The sequence below is a fragment of the Nansenia antarctica genome (genome assembly GCF_963989245.1).
Source record: "Nansenia antarctica genome assembly, chromosome: 4".
NCBI classification, from domain to species: domain Eukaryota; kingdom Metazoa; phylum Chordata; class Actinopteri; order Argentiniformes; family Microstomatidae; genus Nansenia; species Nansenia antarctica.
Window position 1 is genome coordinate 2219075 of NC_137689.1, and position 10000 is coordinate 2229074.

Genomic DNA, 10000 nt, shown 5'->3' on the forward strand with positions numbered 1-10000 from the left:
CTGAGTCGCTCTTTTGTACCGTTAGAATACTTCCAGTAAAAAAGTTTTTTTTCACCACCGAAAACAAACTAAACAAATCCCTAAATACGTATTTTATTATAAGGAAGCCCTTTGGTGTGTTCAGATGTTTACCTAAAAGGTTGTTTGGTGTTATTATAAGTGTGGTTGATGAGAGTTAATCCGAGCTGAGATTCAGTGATGCATTAAAGATAACGGTCTTTTCCATCGGGGAACAGAGGCGGTCCGGCCCGGGACACAGCTGCTCTAGTCTAACACATTGATGATTTGAACTTTTTATTATTACCTCTCTCTCAGATCAAGCAGTTTTAGCTTTTCTGCATTTCGGCAAAAAACGTAATCAGATCTGACATGTTTTTATTATAGCGTTTCTGGAAGGGGGATGATGTCATTTTTTGTTCCAGCTGTAAAAAGCACATTTAATTCCCGTTATTCCCGTTAGTCAGATCCTTCTGAGAGAAACAGAATACAATAAATAAATATGTGTCATCATGTTGCAATCTCAGTGAAACGCTTCTATCACAGTTCTACGTGTTTGTGCATCGAGTTCTACATTTTCTCATTGGTTAATTGATATTTGAAATGTATGATTTCGCTATTGTGCATTTATTTGCATTTAGACATACTAAACTCTTCCCAAATTGTGCTTTTTGTCTGTATTTTATATTAACCTGCTATTGTTTCTGATAATATGTTGATCATAAGTATCATTCAGCTAATAAATCATTAGGCTTTCTTAGTTCACTCATACAGGTGAATTAACCAAACCACTGCAACTACATTAAAACAGGCTAACATGTGAATGACTGGCCATCTGCGTTAGGGCCTAACTATTTTTACTGAGGTGCCTTAAGCTGACTCGACTGGACCATGTTTGTGAAGCCAGAGAGAACAAAGGGAGGCACAGACATCAGAATAGCCCCCCTGGTCATCCAAGTGTACGGATTGGCTTAACTCTCTGGGTTTAATTAGGGTTAGGGTTAGGGTTAGGGTTAGGGTTAGGGTTAGGCTGTGCTATAGCCAGGAGGTTGTAAGGTTCCAACACTGTTGCTGGTGTCTCCCTCCACTTACCAGGAGGCAGTTCTATAACGTTTTTAAAAAAAATATTTGAATGATGCATTTGACCACAGTTGGCAGTTTGGCTTCACTTTGGGAAGACTGTTACACTGCTTGAGTAAGGTTGTAAAGGACACTGTTGGCACATTGAGTCAGCTTTCTGTATTTAAACTCCTGTTAGTGTTACTATTTGTCTCCATTGCTTTAATCAAACTACTTATTTTGTTAAGAGGTTTCATGAGTTTTGTTTTGTTCTCATGTTAGTGGAAGCGAGCAGCCATACGTTGGTTTGGTTTGTCTGAGACGTTTTTTACGAATGAGTGGGAATTGATCACTACTTACAAAGGCTTAGCTGACTGACATTCAGAGCTGGTCTGGTTGTTTTAGCCTCACGGCCGCTAACAGTAAGCCAGCGTATCCCCTCTGGCTGAGGGAAGAGAGAGGCTCTTATCTGAGGAGAGACAGAGAGAAAGCTGCTGTCCTCTCAAGAGCAATGTGTGGAATATGTTGGTCTCTACACACACACACACACACACACACACACACACACACACACACACACAAACACACACGGTGGGGCAACTGTTTGCTTTAGTAAACTAAGAATCCCATCCCAAGCATTGGTCGGTTCAAACGAGAACCCACAGTTGAGTGTTTTCTCATGATTTAAAGTATGCGACGGCGGCATAGCTGGCTGGTGTGTGTGCGTGTGTGTGTGTGTGTGTGTGTGTGTGTGTGTGTGTGCTGGTGTGTGTGTGTGTGTGCTGATGTGTGTGTGTGTGTGTGTGTGTGTGTGCTGATGTGTGGTTGTTCAGCCCCGGGGAAAGTGCTGATAGTGCTTCCCCCAGGAGGGGCATGCTGTCAGATGCTTCCCTTCCCACCCACAAGCTTGTGAGCAAATGTTGGGAGCACTCCCTCCCTGAATGGCATGCTACCCCCCCTCTGGGTCTCTGCTACCCCCCCTTCTGGGTCTCACACACAGCCTGACATTTTCCTGGTGAGACGGTAACTGGGTAACTGGGTAACTGGCAGACAAAATGAGGAAAGACGTAAATCACAACAACAACAACGACAAAAAAAGAGTCTTTCAACTCGTCGCTTTGTTTGTTAATTAAGAGTTTGTCTCTCAGAAGAGAGAGCTGTTGTTGTGTGAAAATATAAGGTCCACCGCTGTCAGTTTAAAACATGGAATGTTACTAATTACAATGCCTTGTCATTAGGACGCTGTTAGCTCTACGAATGTAGCTTGAATGTAGCTTGAATGTAGCTAGTCGTCGATTGATCTGTTGGCAGTTGGTCTGTTGTGTAATTTTGTAATTTCAAATCATATAGCTAGTGAGGCTAACTGAGGCTGGTCTCAGGGTCTTGGGGGGAGAAACGGCAGTAAAGGCGGATGTTAAAAGGACATGAACAAGGTTAGCGTATTACGGCGTGCCTCAGAGGTCTGTGCGTGGGATAAAAGGCGCATGCCTGGCGCTGTGGAATGGGCCAGACAGCTGAGCGGGAGTGGGAGTGGGTGGAGGTGTTTGGGGCAGAGGCAGGGGGGTGGGGACCAGAAATATCTGACTGCTGCGTCCTTCTCAAAGACATGGCATTCTGAATCAAAAGCATATGGGGGGGAAATGCACAGTGGATTATAACCCACCCCTCCCCCTCCTCTCTCTCTCTCTCTCTCTCTCTCTCACTCACCTGTTTTGTTAAGAGATAAAAAGGAACCCCTGTGAATAACTTTGGGGGGGGGGGGGGGGGGAAGAAAAATAGATGAGGAGACTGATAAAGAAAACATAGAGAAAACATTAGGTGAAGGGCTTAAGGAAGAAAAGCTGGATTTAAATATCGTCTCACGAGATGAAAATCCATGTGAATCCATGTTAAACTTCACACCAAACACTCAGTCTCGGCCTAGGCTACTTCAGTGTTACCTTCTCTGGGTAACCAGAGCCTAGATTGGTAAGGTGAAGGAGGGCTTAAGGAAGTAAAAGCTGGATTTAAATACCCTCTCGTGAGATGAGAATCCATGTAAACTAAACTTCACACCGAGCAGGACGTGGTCTGGGCCTGTTCTACTGCAGTCTTACCTTGCTGCTCTGGGTAATCAGAGCCAGACGCAGAGGGGAAAGCTGAAAACTTACAAGCTCACGGTCCAGGAATGGCAGGCATGCGCATTCTCCAAATGTCAATAACACTTCCATGTGGAAGAGAAGAGGCGTTGGGATCTAAAAGCAGAACCTCAGCCGCAAGCCTGAAAACTCTGGCCCGAACCCCCCCCCCCCCCCCCAGTGAAAATATAGGCTACATTCGACAAACGAAGCCCTTTTTATGTACAATTAATGTCATTTTTTGACAGAACACAGACAGAAGAAGTGATATCTGTGAGGAAGAGGGACATCATCGTATCGTCTTTGTGGCAGACATTTCACCCGACCAGATCCGTTGTTTGTTTGGCCGGGCTAGACGGCATTATGCGATGTTTACTCTTATGTCTGCGGGGGTCATCTTTGAAAATGCTGCTTCTCTATCGGCGTTTCAGGCACAGTGTTCGGTTGGTTTCCTGTTAGCGCGATCTGTATCTGTGGTCACATGGTCTGTGTGGGTGGGGGGGGACGGGGGACGGGGGACGGGGGGTGGCAGGGATGAGCAGTTTTCCTCCCTGCGTGTCCCTGGATTCAGAGAGCGTAGGCTATCAATAGGTCACAGGAGACTGCTATCGATCAAACATCGGGACGCTGTCAAATTAGTAGATATAATTAGAGGATAGACAGAAGGCCTGGACAATGAACTGAAGGCTGCCGAGGCCCCTGCCTCTATGAGAGACGAGGCTGGGACGAGGCTACTGTGCTGTGAGACACACAGCAGTCAGATAATCACTCTGGATTCATCCTCTCGTTTACTCATTTGTCATTACTCTCTACTCGCTCTAAAAATAGTCAGATGCCAGATTCCAAAGCGTTACACATAGTCAAGCAACTCTAAAATATGGGCTAATTTGAGATTAAGCATCGTATTCCTACGGCTGATATCTAGGACTATATCTGGCGATAGCTTCAGCGACCGTCGTCGTTGTGTTGTGTTGTGTTGTGTTGTGTTGTGTTGTGTTTCCTTCCCCGAAAAAGGCCCGTCGGCATTTCCAGCGCGAGGCTAGAGGCGAGCACGACTGGTTCCCAAAACAAGTCAGCAACATCGACTCTGACAGTCAAAACAACAAGTCCCCTCCCCGCGAATCGCTGGAGTGACAATGAGTCCCTCTCCGATCTCTCACAGCCAGCCAGCTGAGTTCTTTAAGTGACGTCTGGCGAAGGGCATATGGCACCGGCCGGCCTTGTGATAAAAAAAGACATCATCACAATAATGTTGTTGACCTTAACTGAATCCACCAACGGCGAGGCGTTCTCTTAACACTTAATACGAGAAGCCTTGTGAAACACTCAACTGCCATGCCAGAGCTGCTCTGTGGTAGGCTAGTTCGTACACCCTTTCCCGGAGAGGGGAGAGCTTTTCTTGTCGAATAACATTACACAGAAATTGTTGGTGGGGATCCAAAGGGAGTTTTTTTTTGTGTTGAGTAACAGCGGTGGTAATGGAAGCCGTTTGGGAGTTCACGGTGAGTTCTCCTCGACACTGTGGTGTTTCTTCTCACTGTTACTGCAGACCAGGGGAATGCTCCATCAGCCATGCCGCTGTGTGCCACGTGCCACTACAAATGATTTATCATCATTTTTCATTTCATTTCATCTCTCAAGGCTTTATATATTTCAACTCGGAGAGACTGACCGCTGAGGGAGACTCAGGCTAATTTTTTTCAGGCTCAAGAAACTCAGCATCAAATCATGATAAATCACGCTCGTGACATCAAATCATGATAAATCACAGGTCAATGACATCTCATCTCAGGTCAGCTGGCTGCCATGCCGTTGGAAATCAGATTCTAAGGGCCGTACAACTATAATACGGCATTCGTGTGTGGTATTCCACACATTCCAATAAGCTCTTTCTCGTCATCCCTTTGCCTATGTAGTAAAGCTGTAATCCCTCGAGTAACAACATTGTATTAACGTGTTATTACATAGTAAATACAGTAGTTGCATGTCCATATCAGGTTAAACTGCTTTAGTTTTCAAACAACACCATTCTCTCTCTCTCTTCAAATAAGGTGTTGTTGTTTTAGGCGTCAAGCGAGCCCAGTGAATGTCACAGAGATGGTGAGAGGACAGACAGAGATACAAGACGTTTTTTCCTAAGTGGATCAATAGCCCCTCTTACTGTTGAAATCCTCCATTAGCATCAGATCTGCCAGATAGCGGTGGTGGTGGTGGCAGATTGGAACCATCTGTTGATCTGGTGTCAGCAGGGCTAACACTTAGCCTGGGGGCTACGCTAGGCTAGGTCATGTTCAGATGGGGGGTTTTAAGTTGGAGAGAGAGAGATGCTAAGTTGTTACATATTTAACTGACATGAATATATGAATGCTCTTATGTAATTCCATCGTTAGTTATGGTGATGGATGGATGACTTTTATGTATTGGTTTATTTAAAAGGGACAACGGACAGTCATTGACTCCCTGAATTAGCTGGGTAGCTACATTACTTCAGCAGTCCCTGGGCAGGTAAACCCACAGGGGAAATACGGCCTCAGGTGTTATAAACAACTTAAAACAGAACTGCAGGACATATAAATAAAAAAAACATCCACACTAAACTTCCACGCTTCCACACTAATAGATAGGCTAGACTAGAGTATACAGACTCAGTGTTAGCCAGTTATCATGAGCGCACAAGATCCTCATAGCATAGTCATGTAGCTGACCCACTCTAGCGCACATGGCATTAAAACTTCATCACCAGTTCATTGGAGAAGAAAAAGAGCTTGTGAAACTGAAAAGTGTCGGAGGGAACATGTATAAATACTTAAAGGAGTGATGGGGATGTTCTAATATAATATATTATATCCCGGGACGGTAATGGAAGTTCCTGCTGTCTGGTTGGATCACAGGGATGTCGTTTTTTTTACTTTGCATTCATGGAGTTGTGCTCAGTACTCAAGTTGTACAAGAAAATCAGGGGGGATGGTGGATTTTATCATATGGGGACAATTTTAGCATCCCCACAGCGTCAGTGACTTCAGTGTCAGTAAGTCAGTAAAAATGTCATTGCATGTGTGCGTGCCCCCCCCCTCGCCCACAGTATTTTACTCAATATGCGCCAAACTAAATGTTGAAATAGCAGTAATACCACGTTCACTGATTTAAATGACATAAGGGATGGAATAGGGGGGGGTGGCAGTTTTAGAAGGGGGATGATTTTGATGGTTTTTATTTCAGGGGGGGGGATGCCATCATGCCCCTCATCCACCCTCATCCCCCCTCGACTCGAGTGCTGGTTGTGCTGCCGGGGAACTCTCTAGAAGCTCGGGGAGAGAGAGAGACACAGCATGCACGCGGCACAGCTGCCACACGTGTGTGCCTAGCAGACCCTGGTTCAGTACGTGCCTGGAATACTTTGTCGGGATTCCAGACATCGGTGGCGAGTTTGTACCACGGTGGCCCTCCTCTGTCCCTCCCTGTGTTACTGGCTTGTCCCTCTGTGTTACTGTGAGCAGGAGAAGAGAGAGAGAGAGAAAGAAAAAAAACTATTTGGGTCATTTCATTTTCTTTGTGACTAAGACGCTTGGCAGGCGTTTGTCATCTGCTGCCAGGAACGGCCTCAGCCTCTCAGTATGAAGTTTACAGTAGGTATGTGTGTGTGTGTGTGTGTGTGTGTGTGCTGGCTATTATAAGAGTCATTTTAGCAGCAGGGCCTATGGAGGTTGATATGGGTGCTTTCCTGATCTAGTGACGTCGGTAGGTTTTTATGGAGAGAAAACAAATGTTTCACAGGTAAAATATTTGTGTCCAATGTGACGCATCCTGTTTAGCTTGGGGGATTCCTGAGGTCTTTGGTATGAAGGTCGTTCTATAATTAAGCTACGTTTTAAGCTTTTTGTCATTGTCATTCTGCTTCTTTTTCCGCTGTGAAATACAGAAGGAACGATATCGCAGAAATGACCATCCTATCTAATCTGCCACCTCCTCCCAGAAGGCAGTTCCACTTCCCAACCCAAGACTAACGTGTTTACACAGTGGTCATTATCAGGGTTTCACCAAGAGTCACCAGGACACGGGGGACGCTTCCCACAACAAGGCTAATCAGACACCGTTACTTCAGGGGATTGTGTGAGACTTGAAAGTGATTTGTCATAATGTGTAAAGATACCGAGCTACAAAAGACGCTTGTGCTTTTGAGATAGCCTTGTAATCCCAAATAAAGCAAAACTGGACAAGAGATTTTATACAACAGTTAGTTCCGACCAGGTAATTTGATTGGACAAGAGGCATTCCATGAGTGCCGATATACAGTATAACAGCACTGGGACTTTTAACTATATGTATCACTCCGCCGGTACGGCCTGCGGCCTCGTACCTACGACAGAATCACAGCCGTGCTGATATTCAGTATAACAGCACGACCTCGAGTGTGATATTGCTTAAATATTGGGGGAAAAGGCTTCAGAGATGAAGACACTATGAGAGAAGAGATTGTGTCATCATGGCAACTATGGAAAGATGACGCAAGAACAAATCAATGTTGGTCCCTTTAATCTCCCATAGAAGCAGCAATAATGCCTTTGAAGTCAGGATTACAATAGATTACAATAGATTACAATAGATTGCGATGGATTGCCATAGAATAAGGCTGTTTTCCAGTTCTTTTTTAAGCAGTAGGCCGAGATGCCACAATTGTCTCATGTCGTCTGTCACTGTGCTAACATCTAACATGCTTTTCTAAACAACAACTGACCCGTAGCATGCACACTCTCCCTTCCCTCACTGCCTCTCACTCACTCACTCACACACACACACACACACACACACACACACACACACACACACACACACACACACACACACACACACACAGACACAGACACAGACACACACACAAACACAAACACAGACACACACACAGACACACACACACACGAACACACACACACACACACACACACACACACACAGACACACACAGACACACACACACACACACCAACACACTGACACATACACACACACACACACAATTATCTGCAAGCTGTTCAACAGCGTTGTCATATCCACTCCATATCCTGCCTGACCTCTTCATTAGCAGACTGTGATTGTGCACGGCCCCCCAAAGCTACTCACAATCTGCTGTCATGATTGGCTGCAGACATATTTTCCAAATACGCTCCAAAAGCACTCATGTCATCATGTATAAATTAGATTCCCCATTAAAGGGAGACGAGAGGCCTGGGTCATGGGTTTTAAATGCGACATTATCGTCTGCAACGGATTAAAGGTCAATTAATATTACGACCCTGCCCATCCACGGCTGTCTAATAGAGACTGGCCTTAGTTGCCCTGTTACAGAATGTCTGTATCTTTGTGTGAGACGTGAATCAAGTCTTTACGTTGGATAAACGCCCAGAATGCATCCTGGTGAGAGATTGTTACTGACCTCACCCCTTTCTTTACACCCTGATTAGACTAAACACACACACACACACACACACACACACACACACACACAACACATACAGTAGATGCTGCTAAACACAGACAACACATACAGTGGACACTGCTTCCATTGCTATGGAACATATTGACGCTAAACCATGAAAATAAATTGGGTTTTGCGAGATACTGGCTAGCAGCCCAACACAATTAGATGAAAGTAGCAGCATCAATCTACATTTGTGTCAGGAGCTTGACCAGTGTCTTCAACCCCGGGTTATAAACCTTCTGTCTACATGACAGGGGCCTCGGTCCTTTTATGGACTGAAAACAATGCGAGCCCAGATGTGTGGCTCCTGAAATATTCAATGCGTAAAAAAAAAAAAAACAGCGAGAGAGAGAGAGACAGAGAAAAAAGAGCCAACAAATCATTTTATTGAGAAAATAAATAAAAAGAACGGTGGAAAAAACCACAAGAACAAAAGCCTTTTAGCCTTGACGGGTTAAGTTTATGGGGCTCACGCTGGGGCCTTGGAGAGGTGCCTTTTAGAGACGGAGGAGAGGAGAGGAGGAGGAGGAGAGGAGGAGGAGAGGAGAGGAGGAGGAGGAGGAGGAGAGGAAAACAACAAAAGTTATACCCCCGCCAAAAGACGAACCGTGGGCTCTCTCAGACGCAGGTCAGGTCCGGCTGTATCCGGTTTGAACCTGAACAATGATCTGGTTGTGGCGTAAGGTAGGCTACTCAAAGGCTAATTGGTTGGTGAATATACTGTGAATAAACTGTGAAGTTCAACGTCACCTTTGTGTGACATGAGGGGGGGGGGGTCCTCTGGACTAAACTAACTCACTCAGGTTTGTTTATGAGGGAGCAGAGACATGAAACCACTTCGTTAAGATCAAGACTGATATTAAATGACAAAAATAGATGCTGCAAAATAAGAGCCTAAAGAAGGAGTTGTGGTTAAATAACAATATTTTATTGGCTCGATCAAACTAGCAAGTTTGTGTTGTGATTCTCAACAACGTTGAAACGTAGTTCCGTGTTTCAAAAGAAAAGTCAGAACATTTTGATTGGTTGCTGATATGTAGGACCAAAACACTAGAACATATGTCTGTAGAGGCAGCATCCAATAGTTGTAGGTCCCGAACATTGGAAATGATAGTAGTGCTCGGAAGGCTTTGTGATAGAAAGGCCCTAGATGTGAGCAAGAAAGGTAACATATTTTGTGTAGCCTAAGTGAAACCACTGTTGCCCACTCTCCATTCAACTGTTTTGCCGTCTTGAAGTTGAGTCGAGCTTGACGCATTTCAGGAGATCATGGTAAATGGTGAATGGACTGTACTTATATAGTGCCTTTTTTGCTGCTCCAAAGCGCTTTACAACGGCCTCTCATTCACCC

General features: G+C 45.0%; 1 protein-coding gene across 1 annotated transcript in view; it reads left to right on the plus strand.

The window, feature by feature from the left end:
* LOC308156896 (junctional adhesion molecule 3B-like) overlaps positions 1 to 10000 on the plus strand; it is a gene marked incomplete at its 3' end in the record, with an annotated part of 50661 nt that overhangs the window by 604 nt on the left and 40057 nt on the right. The gene's annotated exons all lie outside the window — the stretch shown is intronic.